The following is a 19609-nucleotide window of genomic DNA, read 5'->3' as shown; positions in this document are numbered from 1 at the left end:
TAATTTGTTTCTAGAACTGGGGCAAGTCTGCCCCATTCACCATCACCCGCTGTTGTTGCTGCAACTTGCTGATGGATAACAGACTTTGATGATTGCAGACATGTCACCTCACATGACTCACGGTGCTGTCACAGTCGCCGTGCTCTTGCGATGCTCCCCTGGGCTTTTGCTGCCGGGCTGACAATCTCACAGCCCTGAGAGCTGTGATGTCATCAGCTCGGCAAAGACTGCGCAGCAAGGCACAGTCTCTAACCCCTGATGACATGGAGGTTAAGTTAGCCCAGGGCGTTTCAGATTAAAGCCCTGTAGCGCTAACCCTCCATGTCAATCACGGAGTGGAGAGCATGCTATGTCAGGACCGGAGGCTTCGGATTATGCTTCTCTTTCTTTACTGAATTTTCTACAGCAGCCAATAAACTTGAAGAAAAACAAAGACTGCACATCCCGTCGGCACTAGTAGTCCTAGCATGCCCAACCCCAGGCCTGCACTCTCTATAAATGTCACTGACACTGAAGTCCTTCCTCTTTGTTTGCTGCTGCACAGCCAAAGATACGTACTCATAACTGCATATTGTGAGTTAGCTATTTTCAGTGTGTTTTTTCACTATGGCCTGTGCAGCGGGAGCGGGGCTGAGTGGCGCTCTTTCAAAGGGGTGTTCCCTTTAGTTACATTATCTGCACGCACGCTTCGTGCTTGATTTATTCCCCGTCGTGGGTCTGGTGACATTGGTTTTTCCTTCACATCCCCCTCAGCATCGGAGCGTGTTCTCTTTACACTCCGATCACTGGGGAACGCATTGTATTTGCGATTGTACCATTTTATGTATGCCGGACCGCCAAAGGCGGTCTGAAGAGCGCTGCACAGAGGACTCTGTCCTCTTTCAATTTCATCGATCACGAACAGTGATTTCCGATTTTCAGTATCGGAGAGCGGCATTCGTGCAGCGTGAGACTGATACTTGCCAGGTGTGCCCCCAGAACACCCAGCGGGGCCCAAAAATGGTTTAGGGCTTTGCCGTATGGGATCTGAAGCAGGTGCTCCCTCCACATTTGATGCCTGGAGAGACTGTGGGCCTCATTACGACCCTGGCGGGCGGCGGAGGCCGCCCGCCAGGATGCCGCCCTCCATAATACCGCTCCGCGGTCAGAAGACCGCGGAGGGTATTATGAGTTTTTCCCTGGGCTGGCGGGCAGTCTCCAAAAGACCGCCCGCCAGCCCAGGGAAAAACTCCCTTCCCACGAGGATGCCGGCTCGTAATCGAGCCGGCGGAGTGGGAAGGTGCGACGGGTGCTACTGCACCCGTCGCGTATTTCACTGTCTGCTATGCAGACAGTGAAATACTAGCGGGGCCCTCTTACGGGGGCCCCTGCAGTGCCCATGCCATTGGCATGGGCACTGCAGGGGCCCCCAGGGGCCCCACGACAATCCTTACCGCCATCCTGTTCCTGGCGGGCGAGCCGCCAGGAACAGGATGGCGGTAAGGATTGTCAGAATCCCCTCGGCGGCGCAGCGAGCTGCGCCGCCTTGGAGGATTCTTAGGGGCAGTGGAAAACCGGCGGGAGACCGCCGGTTTTCCCTTTCTGACCGCGGCCAAAGCGCCGCGGTCAGAATGCCCAAGGGAGCACCGCCGGCCTGTCGGCGGTGCTCCCGCCCCCGTTGGCCCTGGCGGTTCTCTACCGCCAGGGTCATAATGAGGCCCTGTGTCTCTGTGACTAAATAGGAGTTTTTCTCCATTTTCTGCCTGCTGGGGTTGTTCCCCCCTCCTTGTTGAACTCCTTCTTCTCTCTGACAATATGGCGCATTTCTCTGAAGAGGATGACTAATGTCAGGAAGAGGCAGAGGTGCCCTTCGAACATCAGATGGAGGACAGATTGGTACAGGCCCCTGGCCATCATTGTACAGGACTCAGTAAATCAGGCCCTGATTAAGGCCTTAAAACCTTTTACACAGCCTTTAGTAAGATATGGTCAGAGAGAGTTAACAGGACGTCCGTCCTCTGAGTCACTGAATAGAGGTCTTCAAACTGATGAAAGGGGCCCAAGAGTTCCATTGAGATCTTATTCCTCTGCTGAGCTGTTTTCCCAAATGGCAACTGCGGTCCTGCAGGACCATGAATATGGGCATGGGCCCACGATGGATGATTAATCTTTTCCAATTCTGTCTGTACCTATCACAGGGGAGTCCCATTCATTTATTTCGCCTTCTTCAGAGTCCGATCACGCTCTAGCAGAACCCAAACAATTGGGCAAACATAAGCACAAAGCCCATCACACCGTAAAGGAGGTTGTAGCGCAAAAGAATTAGTTTTTTTTTTACCCAAAAACATTATTCATCCCAGATCTACTGAGTGGGTTCCATGTGTTGAAGTTGCACACAATGTCCAAGAAAGATTGCGCAAAGGATTTAGATGCCGGGAGTTTCGAAAGACACTACAGCGGTCATTATGAACACAGCGCCATGCCGGCGGTGGCGGGTAAAACCGCCAGCCGGCATGGCGGGTCACACCGCCACATAATGTACCCCATGAGGGCCGCCATCGGCAGCCCTCACTCACTGCCAGGCTGCCTCCATCAGGCAGTCTGGCGGCAGTCAGAAACATTATCCGACAGGGCAGAAGTGCTGCCCCTCGGATAATGTTTCCTCAGCCACCAGCCTTTCCCTGGCGGGTTTTCCCGCCAGGGAAAGGCTGGCAGATGGGGTGCACCGGGGCACCCCGGGGGCCCCTGCACTGGCCATGCATTTGGCATGGGCAGTGCAGGGGCCCCGGTGCAGAGCCCCATCACGCAGGTGATCTGCGCAACGGGTGCAGCTGCACCCGCCGCACAGAGGCATTGGCGGCTGCTCCATATGGAGCTGCCGTCAATGTCCCGGCCAGGCCTTCCTGTGGGCCGGCGGGCAGAAACAATGTTATTAGTTATTATTATTAGCCATTTCTTTCATTCATAGGTTCCATTAATAAGAACGTTTGAACAACCGCTGCTATTGTAGAACGTGATGTTCATCGCAGTTCGGACGCTGTTGGCAGTTGAGTTCTCCGTTGAGAAGTTGCCAGATCCAGTGTGTGGAGGTCAAGTTTCAAGTTGGTGCAAAGAAAGAGGAAGAACTTTAGTGTCAGTGACATTTACAGAGAATGCAGGCCTGGGATTGGGCATACTAGGACTACTAGTGCTGGTGGGATATGTAGTCTTTGTTTTTCTTAAAGATTATTGGCTGCTGTAGAGAATTCAGTAAAGAAAGAGAAGCATAATCCTCGCCTCCGTGTCCTTAATAGAATTGAAAATTCTTGGCGTGTTAGCTAGAAATGTTTTTATTGTCACCCCACCCTTTCCCAGGTCGTCACAGGGTGGGGTAGACAGGCTCCAGACAGGAAGGCAAATTGAGTCTGCGCAGACTGCTTCCCAAGCGGTATTTGGAGCTGGATGCCATTTTTGTTCCTGTCCAGACTCCGTTCGGACGAATCATGGCAACATGCCATGCTGACAGCTAGCTAGGTAGTGAGCTGAGAGCTCAGCTAGTGTGTTTCCCTTGCGCACAGCACTGCAGGTTTGTGTGGTCACAGTGGTGTGACTCGACATCATGTGTTAAGGAGTCGCTGGGCACACTTGAAAGGTAAAAGATTACAGCTGCCAGGCCCATGCCCAGTTGGTTTGGTTAATTGGTTTGTTGTAACTTTTATGTTAGGTCCGTTTCACGGTCTACTCAGTGGCATAATAACAAAGGCCCCCGCAGCCCCGGCAATGCAGAGGGGCCCAAGCTCCTGGCCCGAGGGAGTCCAGAAGGTGGCCCCCTCCATGTTGTTTGCAGGGGGGCCTCTCTTAACGCCACTGCTCTGCGGACCAGTGTGCCTAATGAAGAGAGCCAGGCCTCTGGGTCTGACCGAGGGTACGCGGCTCAATGAGTCTGGGCACCTGCTGCAGGAACACATGTTCCCTTCTTGCAGGGGTTGTCAGTCTTAGACAGATAGGGTCGGTGTGCCTACTGCGGCTTGAAGGGCCACCTCAATGTGATCATAATGAACTGTCCTTGATCAGATGTGTGAAACCCACATGCTTGCAGCTCACTCTGAGGCTCACGTGTGCAGATGCCAAGCTGCAGTGCCTGTTTAATGGATCAAAGGCACTGCACATCCTGCACAGAATTGTTATCAACCAGTTCCGGTCCAGATATCAATGTTAAGGTGCCCGTTGCCAAACTCAGTGTGTTACACGTCACAGAACTATGTTCTGGCTTGGAGAATTCAAATGCCAGTGCTTCTGACCTCAGTAAGATTAGTGTCATTCCTGGCCCCGTGTGGCAGGAGCACATTATGCGTCCCTGAACTGTTAAGCCTACTGCAATTTGTTTATCAAAGTAATTTATAAAGTCCTAGCCCATTGAAAAATCAAAACTACAAGTCCCAGCGTTCAGAAGGTTTTGCCTAACAAGCCGGGGCAGGATAAAACTCCCCTAAAGACACCTGCCAGTTGGCATTAACATCACATAAGGTATTTGTGAGTCGTCCAGAGGCTATCCAGTTTATGACATGGGTCCTATTACTAGTGACTGAGTCATTTTATTTTCACTGGTCTAGAGCCGGTCGGGGTGGTATTGGGGCGATGTGGGTGAGGTTGGGGGGGGGGGGGGAGGGTCATGCGGGATTCGGCTTTCTTCTACAGAGTCCAAACCTGAGTAGTTCTGATTGTGTATATACCAGCCACATCTACTCTTTATGAAGAAGTGCCTGGAATGTGCAGTCTCTGCAGTAAGGCGCTAGCAGGACTTCTTCAATGAAATGCTCTTCCCTGAGACGTGTACCTTAAAAACTTGTTGGGCACAATCCCCAAAGGGCCGCGTGCATAAGCTGCTGTTTTCATTGTGTGAACACCTGTGAACATGTATATCTATTCATAGTAAACAACTGTCCCCTAAGTTAACCCACCGAGCTATCTTTTATTGTAAAAAAAACTAAATAAGGATCACTCCCCCTGAGGTGATGTGGCGTAAGGGCCAGAGTGGCCAACTTTAGAGCTGGCGAACCAGGTTCGAGTCTTGGCGTTGGCTCAAAAACCTTTTATTCTTGGCAAATCTCTTAATCTCCCTGTGCCTACTAGAAATGAACATGTCCTTGTTTAATGTAACTGTGCTCGTGTCAAGCGCTCCACTGCCTTCGGGTCAAGGTCGTGCTATATAAAAAACTGCAGAAAAATAATAAATGTTCAAACATACAGTGGTGTACGAATTAAGAACCCACATGAAAACTTATTCTGGCTGTTTTGTGGGTTTTTTCTTACTTTCTGCCCGGCGCCACTCTCAAATCTCTCAAGCAGATCACTCCTCCATGAGAGAGAGGCATGAAGGGCAGTGGCGTAACAAAGGCCCCTGCAGCCGCTGCGGTGTAGGGTGGGGCGAGCTCCAGGGGACCCCCTCAGCACACGGCCTGAAAGCATTTTGTGGGTTTATCCGATTCATCTCTGGTAGCAAATTAAAGTAAATGATGTTATATTGTGTCCCACCCAGCGAAGGTGCCCGAGCACCTGACGTGGGGTTCTTCATTATTTCATCGGGGATCGCTCCGATTAGGAGGCTACATTTTAACTGTTGGTTTTGATGTTGGTATGATGAATACTCACTTTCTAATGTTTTCATTGCTGTTTTACACTAATTTGAAATTCTGAGGTCCCGAGCCCTGTGTTAAAAGAATTCGTGTTATCCAAGTGTTCAGGAGGGGACCAAAAGATCATTTTGGTGGCACATGCTAGGGTTTAACTTTCAGTTCATAATAGAGGCATCATATAATCTGGATGGAGATTATTTTGGGAGACTTCAAGGATTCGGTCTGTTTAAAACTCTGTTGTCATAAACAGAGAATCGGTTCCTATTGTATTGCCTTTTGCATTATTTCCCACATGTTCTGCCACCTGCTCCATGTTTTTTTTGGTAATTTGAGAATGGAGGCAGCAGTTTACCAGCTTTCTTATTCGTAGATGCCTTGGCTTTATCTGCCCAAACTGCAGTCCTTAGAGATAAGAAGTAGGTCTCGACATCCCAAAAGGACAAAAATATAATTATCAGCCCTGCTATTCTGGCAAAAGGGACCCATTGCGCGTTTTTTGCCAAATGCATCCAGTGTAATCTCAAGAAGTGCTGCATTCCTGGCACATTTCACCCTAAGTTTGAGGGATGCTGTTTCAAATACATTATTTACTGCCCTCCGCTTCCTCCTGGGCTAGATTTCTCTGCTTGACATTTTAGAATTTTCATTGCTCCAGCAAGGAAACGCATCTTTATTCTAGTTACGGTTCATTTCCTAAACAGCTGAATAGATATATACGTTCTGTTTTGCGTAAATCTATACCTTGTTCGCTAACACGTGGTATCAATGTTGTGACCTTCGAAAGGGTGGATGGTTTATTTGGCCTCTCGGGATTCCAATCTGCAGTTTACGGATCGCTGCACGGGTCAGTGGTGGGCGTTTGACTGGGTGAGCTATCCAGCCTACTGGATAAGAATGCAAATAATCTCCACTGAAATTCATTACATATACATCGACCTTATACATGTTCAATATTTGCAACGCCATGAATATAGGAGTTGGTAGGGATCTACTGCTGTTTTTAAATGTACCCACCCCCACATAAGCCCCTGGCCTCACCCATTGCACCACTGTTGGCTGCTTGAAACCTGAGAGGCCAGTGTCATGCCAAACAGCACTTTGATGGTCAGCGATAGAAGACCACCAAGGCCACCAGACGCACAGGGTTGCTTTATTCCAACGTATTCCCTTTCAACCCCTCCACACCTCCACCTATTATAGTGCGTTTCCAGGCATCTTTATAGAGGACGTATAGGCTTCCAGCCAATGGTCAATTTAGAGAAGGCAAAGGGCTCACATGCAACTCGACCAGGCCGGCCCATTGCATTCTGTGCATGAGAACACAGCAGCCAGTCTGTGTTAAATACACACCTTTCTAAGCTACATCAGCTTTGCTTTCTAGGAGGTGTTTCTGGTAGTCGAGTTTACAGATGAGGCACTGGGGAGAAAAAAACATACCGGCCCACAGCTGGGCCTCAGGCTACTGGCCCATCGCTCCAGTGCCCAAATTCCTGCCATCGCTCCAGTGCCTGAATTCCTGCCCTCCCAATCCAACCCTGCCGCTTGGTGACGGCGAAGAGGCCCGCAAGATGCCATTTTCACTGGCATCAGGTCTGATGCATGGGGTTCAGAAGCACAGAGCCAGTCAACTCAGTCGTGGGGTACAGTAATGATACCACAACTCCTGGCTGACATGTTGGAGAAGTGTAGCACTCAGTCCCGCCGCTGCCTGTCCAACTATCTCGGCTGATACAGATGCAAAAGAAACATTTTATTAATTTCCTGATTTACCTTCCTTTTTAGCCCATATATCTAATATAAATTGTTCCATTGTGAAACATTCATGTTATGTGCAATTCTTTGGGTATTGTGTTTTCATAGTCTATAAACGTCAACTAGTACCTGGGCACTAGACTCAGTTATTGTCCACCTGTGGTGTGGAGTTTGTTAATTTGGCGTTTTTCATCTTGAAATGGAAATGTCATTTCCATAGTTAGCAAAGCCGATTTCCTACGAACATTTCTGATGCTGCACTGCTATTGGATGTCTAAAAATTTAAAAATCAGCTTGTGCCACTGCACAGCCACCGACTGAAAGTGAGATCTTTCATGAACAGATATGCCCTCATTTAGAGATTGCTGAGCCATTTGCGGTAATTCGCTACCATGGCCTGGCTGGTAATTGCACCATCACATGTTTCATAATAATAATGGTAAGCTCACTCTGGAGCTTAACATATTTTCTGGAGAGATCTGTGTTTTGTCTAGTCCCAGTTTGGATCAAAGTAGCATAGAGGATTCATTTCTCCTGCAAAGCTTATCATGTAACATGCAGACAACAGATTTTTATTTTAGGTAGATAGGTAAGTGGTTACTGATTTTAACATGGAGATCTTTCAGTTCGTAAATCGTAATCCTTCTAATATAGCACAGTGAGATATGAAGGACATGCGACTCCTGCACTTTTTACCCATCAGTGCCTGATGTAACACATTCTGTACATTGATGTACACACTTGTATGAGGTATTGTCCATGTATAATGTGTAAGAGTGATTTAAAGTGATGCTTACACCCCTCCACCGAAGCCGTAACTACCCCTCCCCTGCAGTCAATCATCCCATGGCAATGTGACATCACCTTTCATCCCTCCGCCCAGAAGACACGAAATCATAGAAGTAGGCACTGCAAAATCCTCAAGCTCTTGATGTGCTTTCTTTGGTCTAGGTTCAAAGCCGAACTGGCCGTATCGGGCATCAGGCGTTGCCCGGGAGACTGAAAGGGTGGGGGACGGTTTTGTAGCAGCACACCAGTTTTAAAAGCACTGCAGAGTTCCTTGTATATCTAACAGTTGTCAGGCAGCAGTAATAGTGCCAAGATAACTCTTTTGTTTAATGTACTTGCTGGAGAGAGGTAAGAGTTTTGTCTAGCGGCAGTTTTGACTCTATGGTAGCGCAGAGGGTTAATCTGCCTGCGGCAAAGAACGTGCCCTAGGCAGATCACTGAACAGTATTTTATGTGCAATGCTCAGTGCGATACTGCTTTTGTTACAGAGATCCTTTAGGTACTGTGCAGTGCACAAGTTACAATCATAATCTAGCACAGTGAGCTATGAACTGCCTTCAAAGAGCTGCACGCAAACTGAATGGAGTAAGCTAGAAAGTTATGTTTTTTTCTCACTCTTTGATAATCAAAATTTTTGCTAAAAGAATTTGTTTTGGATAGAAATAACACAGTTGGCAGTTTATTCACAAAAACGTTTTTGGAAATGACACACAAAGATAAACTTCGGGTTAAAGCACTAGGACCGGATAAACCCGACAAACATTGAGCAGTCTGCAAAAGACTGGGGGGAAAGGTTACACACGCAGGTTTACATGAACATGGTTTTATAAAATAGAGCGGCTTACTGCGGGTCCTTCTAAGAATGCCTTGTTCTGTTTCCTCTGCTTGGTCTTCTGGGATGAAGTTCGGTGGACTGGAACAGGAGTTACTGACCTAAATCATCTGGCAGAAACAATAAAGAGACATGACCCCAGTGAATCCCACTTGACCAATGTACTAAAGTTATCTTTGGTTGGAAAATCAAATATTGCACTCTACTTAATGGGAGTATTCAACCGTAATGAGAAGGTTGATAAGAACCATTATATATTATCAAAATTGACTGAAATTTTGTGGAGCCTTTGAACTGGCGATGCGAGGCCATGATAAAACAGAAAACTCATTCACTCCAGGTGTCTTCAGAGGGCTGGTTGATTTTGTGTCCAGTATAGAGACACTGCAATGGAAGCACACTTGAAAAGTGCAACTGTGTTTAAAGGCACTTCTAAGACAACCCAGAATGAGTTGCTTAACTGTATGCTGGAGGTAAGAAGAGAAACTATTGTATAGCAATTAAGAAGCACTGATTACCTGGCTATCCAGGCCGATTATTCAATTGATGTCTCTACCAAGACGCAGTTAGTACTTGTTTTTCGCTACAGTGATGGCAATTTCAAGGTAGTAGATAGATTTTATTGCTTTTCGTATCTGAAAGATTCATCTGGAGATACAACTTCAGCAGCTGTTTTTAATGAACTTAACCTTATGTTCCCAGAGCAGTATGGGAAAGAGAAATTAATTGCTCAGAGCTATGATGGTGCTAGTGTCATGCGTGGTGCCCCTGGTGGGGTTAAAAAAAAAAAAAAAATCATCTGAGATATATACTCTAATGCACACTATGTCCACTGCTACGCCCACCAACTAAATCTAATCATGGAACAGGCTGCATTGAAAATATCTAGTCAGATTTTTTTTTAAAGAGTTGGGTGGCATTGCTGCTTCCCCCCCCGTTTTCCAACAAGGACTGAAGTTCTTGAACAGATAGTGGCAAGAAGAATACCGAAAGGGTCTGCAATTCGCTGGAACTTCAACATTCGAGCTATCAATATAATTCACAAATACAGAGACGACCTAGTAGAACGCACAAAATCTATTACACAAAACAGTACATTTGAGTCCACTTCTGTATGTGAAGCAAAGGGCTTTACCAGAACTCTGGAAGACAAGGAGTTTCTTTTTCTTTTTATGTTCCACAGCATAATGCCTCATGTCAATATTTTATACAATCAGTTGCAAAAGTGAGACATTCATACTGTATTTGTACAAAGGGCCACTTTAGACTTTATGATAGGCATCAACAAGGTACAGGAGTGCATTGAAAATTTGGACTCTGAATTGTCACATGATTCTCAATTTACCAACCGCAAACTGAAAATAAGTACCTTGATACAGGAGGGAAAGAAGTATGTGACATTATTGCGGTGCATGTCAGGGAGAGCTTTATATTTACAAGGCTTTTCATTACTGCAACGCTACTGCACAGTGAGCTGTTTCAAAATAATGCTAAATGTTTTCCTAGTGCAGCTCTCAATGAAACAGTGAAAGCATATCCAATGCTAACAAAGTCCAAATTACACTCTGAACTATCAACCCTGTGTGGAAGACAGGACTTTCATCAGGCTACAGGCAGTGCCATCGCTTTATACATTTTTGTTTGTCAAATTAACTTACAGAAATCTTTTTTTTTCTGAGACTCTAAAGTTATTGAGAATTGTCATTACAATGCCCAATGACAACAGCTGGAGCTGAAAGAGGTTTTTCTACACTGAAGAGAATAAAAACATTTTTTAAGAAACACAATGGCTCAAGGTCAACTAAATGCATTAGCCATGCTGTCAATGGAAAATGAACTAATAAAACAGATTCCAGAATTCAACAAAAGAACTATTAAAAAGTTTGCTCACCTTAAAGAACAACGTGCAAACTTTCTGTAAAAATAGAAACCATGGAAATGCATGTAGTGTTGTAGATTATTGTTCCTAGGTAATACAGTTTTGATTTAGTTTTTATTGTAAGTAACATTAAGAAATACTGTAGGAACCTTGTATGCAAGTAAGTGCACCACATATCAAATGTATGTTTCAGTATTTTGCATCACCTGAGAGGAATTTAGACTTACCTAACCTTACAAAGCCATGTCAGCTTGGTGTTGTTCAGAGTATTAGTTAATGCACCTCTCACTGTACCTGTTTTTTTAAAGTTCGCCAGCAAATATGGCCCAGTTGTGTAAATATCTGGCAAGCTTTGGACAAACGTACGAACCACAGCCAGGCAGACTGTGACAGTGTACCTTCCATGACATGCGTAAAGATGGTGCGTACTGACCAAGAACCAGTCTTGTAAGAAACTACAGGATTCTATTTATTGCTCTCATCCTTCCTGAGGGTATTATAGTTTAGGTTTGCAAACTTTAGCTGTACAACAATGTTTTTTTAGGAGAAGGGATTTTCTTCTGGCTATCCGTCTGATGAAGCATTAGTTGTTGCTCTTTTCCTAATTGCAAAATCATAAACTGTTATGTTTGCTGTGCTGTTAGTAGCGTGTGGAATCCTGGACACAGTGTTTTTTTTACCATAGCTAAGGCTATAAGTGTCACATGGACTGACACTGTGTGAATTTGTTAATAATATTATTTGCTTGATAATGATGGACTTCCTTAATGAATGGATATGGCGTAATATCCTTTCCCACTGAAGAGCAGAGTAGATTATTAGACACCAGTGAATAGCTTTAGATCTACACATGACGTGTTACGTCAAACTTGATTGCTCAATGCCAAAGTAAAAAGGTTCATAGTTCAAACAATTATACAAAGGTGGCACCACTTCATTTTGATCAATTGTGTTTGTTTTGGCAGAATCTGAGTCTAAACGCAATCTTCAGTGATGCAAAAGCTATGAAGGTGCAGTTACATTTTCATCAAACTTGTTTGAATGTTGGCTCATTTATGATTGATAAATGATGATATAACAATGTTTGTTTGTATGTTGGCACAATTAGACTCAGCTACTTGTAACATTTTGTGATGGCTACATGGGTGTCAGATAATATAATTTATATATAAATGTGTAAACCCATACATCTTTGAGACAGTTTTATTTCTTCTTTGCACCAATACATATTAATTGTATTATTTATATAAGTTCTCTAAAGTACTTTTAACCAAAGTTCTTATCTTAATGTTAAAGTATGCAAATTAATTTTTTGAACAATTAAATCGTCCCTTAACAAAGACGTTTGGGCGATGTATTTTTACTTTTTGTCTTTTAACTGTAAATCTACCCTGCTCAAGTTTAGTTGACTTTCTTTTATTTTTTTCTCCGAATGAATATTTATTATATCTGACTGTAGCCAGTTATATCATATGAACAATTCTTTCACCTCCTGTGTACTTGGCTTTAAAAAGATGCTTCGGAAAAGGAACAGACATGCACTAAAGATAAGGAAAACATTTTGTGTGTTGCGTGTGTATATTTTATCTCTGCATGTTTCTGTATTTTTAGTTTATGTGAGTTGCCTTTATGCATGAGCTTGAGTTTCAATATAGGAAAACTCACCAATATATTATTCCAAGGACTAAGTAGGCATGGACCATCCTGAAGGCCATTTTATCTCTGGCATGCACTGGCTCAATAGACAGCTCCAACCTTTTTATGCAACAGCAACATCATTAAAAATGTGATTAGTAGCCCCTACCTAGCCTATTATCCTCACGCTATCAGCCTGACATGTATTCACTTGGAGAAAGGAGAACTCATTTCACAAACACGTTGTGAGTGAGATACCAACCCCAAAACGTCTTGATGCTGCACACATCGCTAAAGAGGAAAGTCAGGCGTGCCTACCAAGTCAGGCCAATGAAAGCTATTCTTTTTTGTTCTTTTTATTTAAAAAAATGTATCCTAATTTTGTTAAATAGGATTTGCAGAAGAAATGGAACACAGCGATTTACCTCCTGCAAAAAATGTGCACGCCCCTGCCAAACCCAGCCCCACCACTCACAAACCTCACCAGCCGCCACTAACTAGAGCCCCACATTTGGATGGGTTTACAGAAGCAAACACGGGTAAGCTCCAATGATATTTGGTACCATTAGTGATAATGACTCTAATTCGATGACAACTTGGAGGTGTTGTCAATCAGGAATGTTCTCCAGTGCAGATTGCCCCCCCCCCTTAGAAAGTAAAAGCAAAGAAGATCCCTACTAAAGGGTAAGACAAACTACAGCAATAAAGAAGTAATCTACAGCCAGAGAAATCTCACTCTGCTCTTCCCTGACCTCGATGCAATGTAGGAGGCTGGAGATGCAGGAACTGAGGGAAAAGGCTTTGAATTATAGACTGTCTGCATCTTTACTCCCTCCCGGCTGAGTGAGGGTGGTCGTAGAGAGCAAAGAGTTGATCTTTCACTAGATCAGTACGGCAAGGTCATTCAGGAGACTTTCAAGCAGCAGTAGAACTAGAGCTGATGGGTGAGGAACTATGGCCAGATGGACAAAGCCTTCTTGTGGTCGCAAAGAGCCCAATTAGTAGAATCTCATTAAAGCACATGGTAAGCCTATCGTAAACTGGCAGGAGCCCACAAGAGACCCGTTCCAATTTGTGAATGTTGACAAAAACATGTTTTAAGAGGATAGAGTAGTCCCCTGGACCACTGCTCTCTCTTAAAGAATAAACGTATACTTTCCCTTTTTTTTTTTTAAACGCATCCAGTTTTCCTTTAAGGAAAACAGGTTGCATTTAAAAATACTTTGTTTAAAAGCAATAACAGACACGGTTGTCTGCTGATCTCAAAAGGCCACCATCCCGGTGATGGCTGTGATCCCTAGTGAGTATCATTAATATTCATGAGGTAGGTCAAATCATAACCTACTAGGAATCGGTAATTTGCCAACTAACCTATTAGTATATAGGTGGATTCAAAACTTACCACACTGGTCACAAAAATACTGGTTGTAAATTGCGACCAATTCTCAGTACATCTGGCCATATGTTCTATAATGCTTTATTTTGCTCACAATGCCAAGGATGTTGGTTTGCATGATTTATCCTTTGTGACATAAGTGTGGGATCTGTTTAGCCTACTGGGGGTACAGACTGCCTAGAATCAGAAATAAACCAAATACAGATAAGCAAATCCCTTTTCTATATAGCAGCGTGGAATGGGGACCTAGGAGAAAATATGGGTGCGGGCAGCAAAGGCATCTATATGTGTACAACATAAAAATAATTCATACTAGATGGTACTTTATTCCATCCCAACTGAGGGCGATACATGGTAGCTCCGTCCTATGTTGGAAGGGTTGTCGGGAGAAAGTAGATATGATCCATATGCGGAGGGTGTGAAGACCCAAAGTTAGAGGTGATCATGAACATAGAAGCAATCACAAGAATTAGACTGACAATTGATCCTACTATTTTCGTATAGGATGCCCCAGAGAAAATTCCATATATACTCTTACTACACCAGTAGGAAAACTGATTACACATCTGCTGAAAGCTGCTAGGCTATCACTCACTCAGTTTTGGAGCAAGAACTTGCCCCCGCACTCCATATATGGTGGGCAAAATGTGTAGTCCATCTACACAAAGGAAAGTACATAACGTAGCCAGATTTGAAAAGATTTGGGCACCGTCCTTCACTTCAATGAAAACATGGAAGCATTATAGGCCCCCACCCCCCCCAACAGGTAGACTCCTGTCCCCCACTGTTCAGGAGTGGGTGGGATGTCATCACTATCAGAATCAACATCTTTGCTAGGCCGACTCTATCTCATCTAACACTTATAAGAACACTGGAATATTGGGAGCTCCATTGGAGTCAATGGAGTGCTGAGGGCTTCTAATGGCCGGTAGAAGCCGGAGCATCAACATTCAAATGTTCTTTGTTCACTGCAACAGCTGTGAACAAAGGCATTGCGCAGACTGAGGGGATTTTAATCCCCTCGGGCTCTGTGAGGACTTTAAAAAAAAGTATTAGAACATTGAGCCTTCTAGTGGCAGAATGTTGTAATAGCCTTATAGCCCTTTGTAGCTAGGCTATACCAGCATTAATGTCCTGCTCCCTTGTTTTCTTTACACTGCCTTCTTAGTTCCTCCACCTCACTGTATAAAGATAAGGATCTTAGCACACTGGCGTGGGTGCATCTGACACCCTTTCTATGTGCTACCGGGAGAAAAGTGCCAGGGAGATACATTTGTTCAATGACCTTGAACATCCTGTGCAGCAGCCTCCCCTAATAATGATGCACCAAATGCCTAGAAATATTATACGCTGTACGACTATGTTGGTTCTTTTATTGATATATGGAGTAGGGAAAACCTATTGTGTGCATAAGGCCACATGTATGAAAGGGTTTAGCAGTTGCAAACGGTGAATTGGGCCGTTTGTGACTGCTAAATGGCCTTCTGACATGTACCAACCCTATTTTGCAAGTCAATAACCTACTACCGACTCGCAAAGTAGAGTTTGCGAATCAGTGTTAGGAAGGGGCATGTAAAGGGCGTCCCTTCCTAATAGCGCCTCGCAGGGCAATGTATGAATGTTTTGCAACTGGAATGCGGTCGCAAGATATTTGCAGTTTACCACCAACTTCAAATAGGTGGTAAGCCATTCGTAATGTGAATGGGGGTGCCAACATTTCTTCAGAGCAGGCAGTGGTTCAACCGACAACTGCCTACTCTTAAAAAATGATAACATAACTTTTAATTTTTTTGTTTGACATGCATCCCATTTTCCTTTAAGGAAAACAGGCTGCATTAAAAAAAAAAAAAATGTTTATTTAAAAAGCAGTCGCAGACACGGTGGTCTGCTGTCCCCAACAGACCAACATACCTGTGAGTGCTGGCCATTCCTAATGGATCGCAATCTGCGACTTGCCTCATGAAAATTAATGAGGCAGGTCCTTTGCGACCCATTTGGGAATCACAAATTGTCTCAGACACTGTTGTACATCACATTTTGCGACTTCCTAACTGCGAGTCACAATATGTCACAAATCCATGAGATAGTACATGTGACCCTAAGACTTTACTGATAAAGTTTTATTACTAAAAAACAGTGGTGCCATAACACTTTTGTCAAACACATTATGAATGAATGTAATATTTATGGCAATCTGTATCGGAAATCTGCTATCTTAAAGAAAGGTTTGGGGCTGAATTTGTAACATCTTGCAATTGTTCCAAACATTTCCTAAATTCACCACAATTATCTGAAAGCAGTTTAGTATTAATGGTAATCATGATTCAAAACATTTTGAGGAATTTGGAAAAAGCCTTGTCCCACGAGAACCACCCACAGAATATTTTAACATTTTACACAACCACAGAGCATTACTAAATGATTTTATGGAATTGTTTTCTATGGCTGGATTGTCCAATGAAGACATTAATTATAAACTCACATCACAAGATTTGTGCAGAGTTGCTTCCCTTCACAATTTCTAGGGTTATTGGTATTATTAGTGATAGAGTTTGGATTAGGTTTAAGAGGGCTACATTCTTGGTGGATAATTCTAGGCTAACAAGCAACGTGTCTCAGACTAAGGGGGTTATTACAACTTTGGAGGAGGTGTTAATCCGTCCCAAAAGTGACGGTAAAGTGACGGCTATACCACCAGCCGTATTACGAGTCCATTATATCCTATGGAACTCGTAATACGGCTGGTGGTATATCCGTCACATTTGGGACGGATTAACACCTCCTCCAAAGTTGTAATAACCCCCTAAGAAATGCAACAATCATAAGTGGTAGAGTGCATATGAATGTGAAAAAATATTTGATAAAAGTAGCCTGTTTTTCCTTCAGGCGAAGAAAGCAAATTCTTTGTATCATCATTTTTTTTTAAAGATGTCTAAAATCATCAGCACAGTTATTCCCCAATAAACCCTCCTCCAAATGCTGCGGGAGGGCTGAATGGAGCGTTGGAGGCCTTGGGTGGCCCTACCTCTTCGAGAGCTGTGATCCGAGGTAGGCCGTGGCTGCAGAACAGTCAGAGGCTCTCGTTGCATGTCACCAAGCACGCTGAGGGTTGGACAGCTGCTGCAGAGAGGTCGGGCCATGTGGCGCCATTTCCTGGGTCCTCAACGGACCCTCAAGGAGAGCTGGACTTTCAGACTCTCACGTTATAGATGCCCTGGCCTGCATCCACTACACAGCTACCTACAACGACGACTGTGGTGCTGGAGTGTGGAGTGTAGCCTTGGAGGCCCAGGGCGGCACTACCTATTCAAGGGCGGAGGTCCAAGGTAGGCTGTGGCTATCACGCAGATCACTTGTGGGCCCAAAGTGCCGGGGGCGATTGCTAAGAGTCATTTGCATGCTGAAAAGGACCCCCGAGATTATCCTCCTGTGGGAACTGCCCACCCGAGTGGACTAAAAGAGAGAAGGGAGGCTTCTATCTGATTGGGCCTTCCCACCACAGGCCAGATACTCGAAGACTGACGGAAGTGGGGTGCAGCTGAGTGGAAGGGGCACCCAACTCCTGCTAAACTGTGGCCCAATGAATAGAAAGTGTGCACAGAGGTGAGAGATGCACGCACCTGTGCCTCTGGGGGAGTGTGGGGGTGCACCCCAGTCGGTATTTCTGACTGTGACCCCAGGGTACAGGTGGTTGGCCACCCCCAACTAGAGGCCTCATATGTCAAAGTGGCACCTTAGGGACTCTTTAATAGCAGGGCCATTGATAAGATGTCCTGCAATGCATCACTCAGTCTAGGCATCTGGAGCACTGCCTCGATGTTGCACAGATGGGCAAGGTGTCTAAAAAGAACAACCCAGACACTGGTTCCAGGATCAAGACTGGATTGGCGACCTGAGAGAAAGAAACAACCTGAGGAACCTCACTGAGTCAGGTGATGACGGACCCCACAGTACAGTCCATCCTACAGACCATCAAGGCTTCTTGAGAAGTCCTTGAAACAAACATAGATGCTCTGGGTGCAGACTTAGGCTTCCTGAAAGATGATCTCAGGAGACTAGCAGAGAGGGTCACGGCAACAGGACACCTCACCACCCTGGAAGCTAAACTACTGACCCTCAAAGCAAGAGCAGAGGATATCGAAAACAGGTTGCACAGAAATAATATCTGTGTTATTGGACTTTCAGAATGAGTTGAAGGTACAAATATGGTGTCCTTCCTTGAGAACTAGCTACAGAATGAGCTAGCTCCAGAGGGCTTCTCATCCTTCTATGCCCTTGAGCGTGCTCAGAGTGCCCTCCCAGCTGCCACCTGGCCTCCCACCTCGTCCAGTGGTTGCTAGGCTCCTGTACTATACACAACAGCAGAATAATGGTCTTCCCCCATTTCACAAAAGAAGTACAGAAACAATGCTCATCCTTTCAGGAGGCTAAGCGGCGACTCCAAGCCTTTGGTCTACAGTATACAATTTTATTTCCGGCCAGGCTAAGAGTGGTCACGCCTGAGGGAGTACACTTTTTCCAATCCCCTTGAGAAGTATGGGACTGGCTAGAGACCCATCTCGAAGCCGCTATTAAGCAGCCACCAACATAAACAAGTGCCTCAATGCCAGAAACGACAACGTCCCCTGGGAGCACCCCGAACACAGGCTCCTTCTGTTGAGGAAGTAAGGAGAGAGCAGAGGCGGGCCCTTGCGGCAGCGCCGACGATGCATGGAGAGGATGGCAGCCTGGCACCCTTCCCAGATATGGGAACCGCAGAGGAATCGGCTGGTACATCAGACCCTGGCTCAGAGATATCCAGTGACCTGCGTCCTGCAATAACCCCAAGATCAGCCGACTACCTTATTTGATTGCCACAAAGGCACACACCGTCTATGCAATAGAGTCCCAATAACCTCAGACTTAGCGAGGTGTTCAGAAGTAATCATGTTTAATGCACTAAATATCTTAAAGCCCCATTACTGGTATTACGATGAATCAAATGTCTGCCAGATTGGAGAACCTCGACAACCGTGGCGGGCACCAGTCACTACCCGCCCTCTTCCCCCAGACGATGTTCAATTGGATGCGGGTGCCACTGCAATTGCAATTGTTCAATAGTATGTTTAATGTCTGGATGAGTGGGTCTCTGCTGCTTGTCCAGGGGAGTGGGAGTTGGGAAGTTAATGTTTTTATTCAAGTTACAGAGGGGCACAATGCACACAAATCTTTAACCATGACACTTCTGTCCTTTGAAGGAGAGGGGAACCTATTTGTATGGAAATCCCCCCTAACATGCTTTAGGGGTCCAATTTAAACATGTCAAATGGCAGCTTCCTTGATTTATAAAGTAATTACATGAAATGTCCGGGGGCTGAACTCAATGACCAAGCGTCATAAAGTTTTTTCCCACCTGGTGAGGCAAGAGGTTCAGATAGTGCTCCTCTGGGAGTCCCAGCCTAGACGCTAAAGAAGGTTTGGCATTGCAACGTAGATGGAGAGGCTTAGTTTACTGATCTACATACTATGCATATGCTAGGGGGGGTCCTTATATGGATAAAGCCCAGGGTCCTATTCCAACACACTTGATCCCTAATAGACCCAATTGGGCACTATGTGGTGGTTACGGGGAAACATGATGGTCAGGAGGTCAGAGTGGGGAATAGCTATGGCCCAAAAAATGACCAAACAGCCTTCTTGGCCACCCTATCCAACCACATTACCCCCTATTTAATGGGGCTGATTATACTGGC

The 19609-nt window shown here is 45.1% G+C and overlaps 1 protein-coding gene across 11 annotated transcripts in view; it reads right to left on the bottom strand.

Moving 5' to 3' along the window:
• ARAP1 (ArfGAP with RhoGAP domain, ankyrin repeat and PH domain 1) overlaps nt 1-19609 on the bottom strand; it is a 720258-nt gene that overhangs the window by 624906 nt on the left and 75743 nt on the right. For 7 of the 11 annotated variants that reach the window (XM_069203771.1, XM_069203781.1, XM_069203779.1 and 4 more), the window contains exon 2: nt 8981-9077. The exons of the other annotated variants lie outside the window; for them this stretch is intronic. The gene's annotated coding sequence lies outside the window, so the exon portion shown is untranslated. The remainder of the gene's footprint in view (nt 1-8980; nt 9078-19609) is intronic. 11 annotated transcript variants of the gene reach the window in all.

The sequence above is a fragment of the Pleurodeles waltl genome, chromosome 8 (assembly GCF_031143425.1).
Source record: "Pleurodeles waltl isolate 20211129_DDA chromosome 8, aPleWal1.hap1.20221129, whole genome shotgun sequence".
NCBI classification, from domain to species: Eukaryota; Metazoa; Chordata; class Amphibia; order Caudata; family Salamandridae; genus Pleurodeles; species Pleurodeles waltl.
This window is presented reverse-complemented; position numbering and strand designations above follow the sequence as displayed.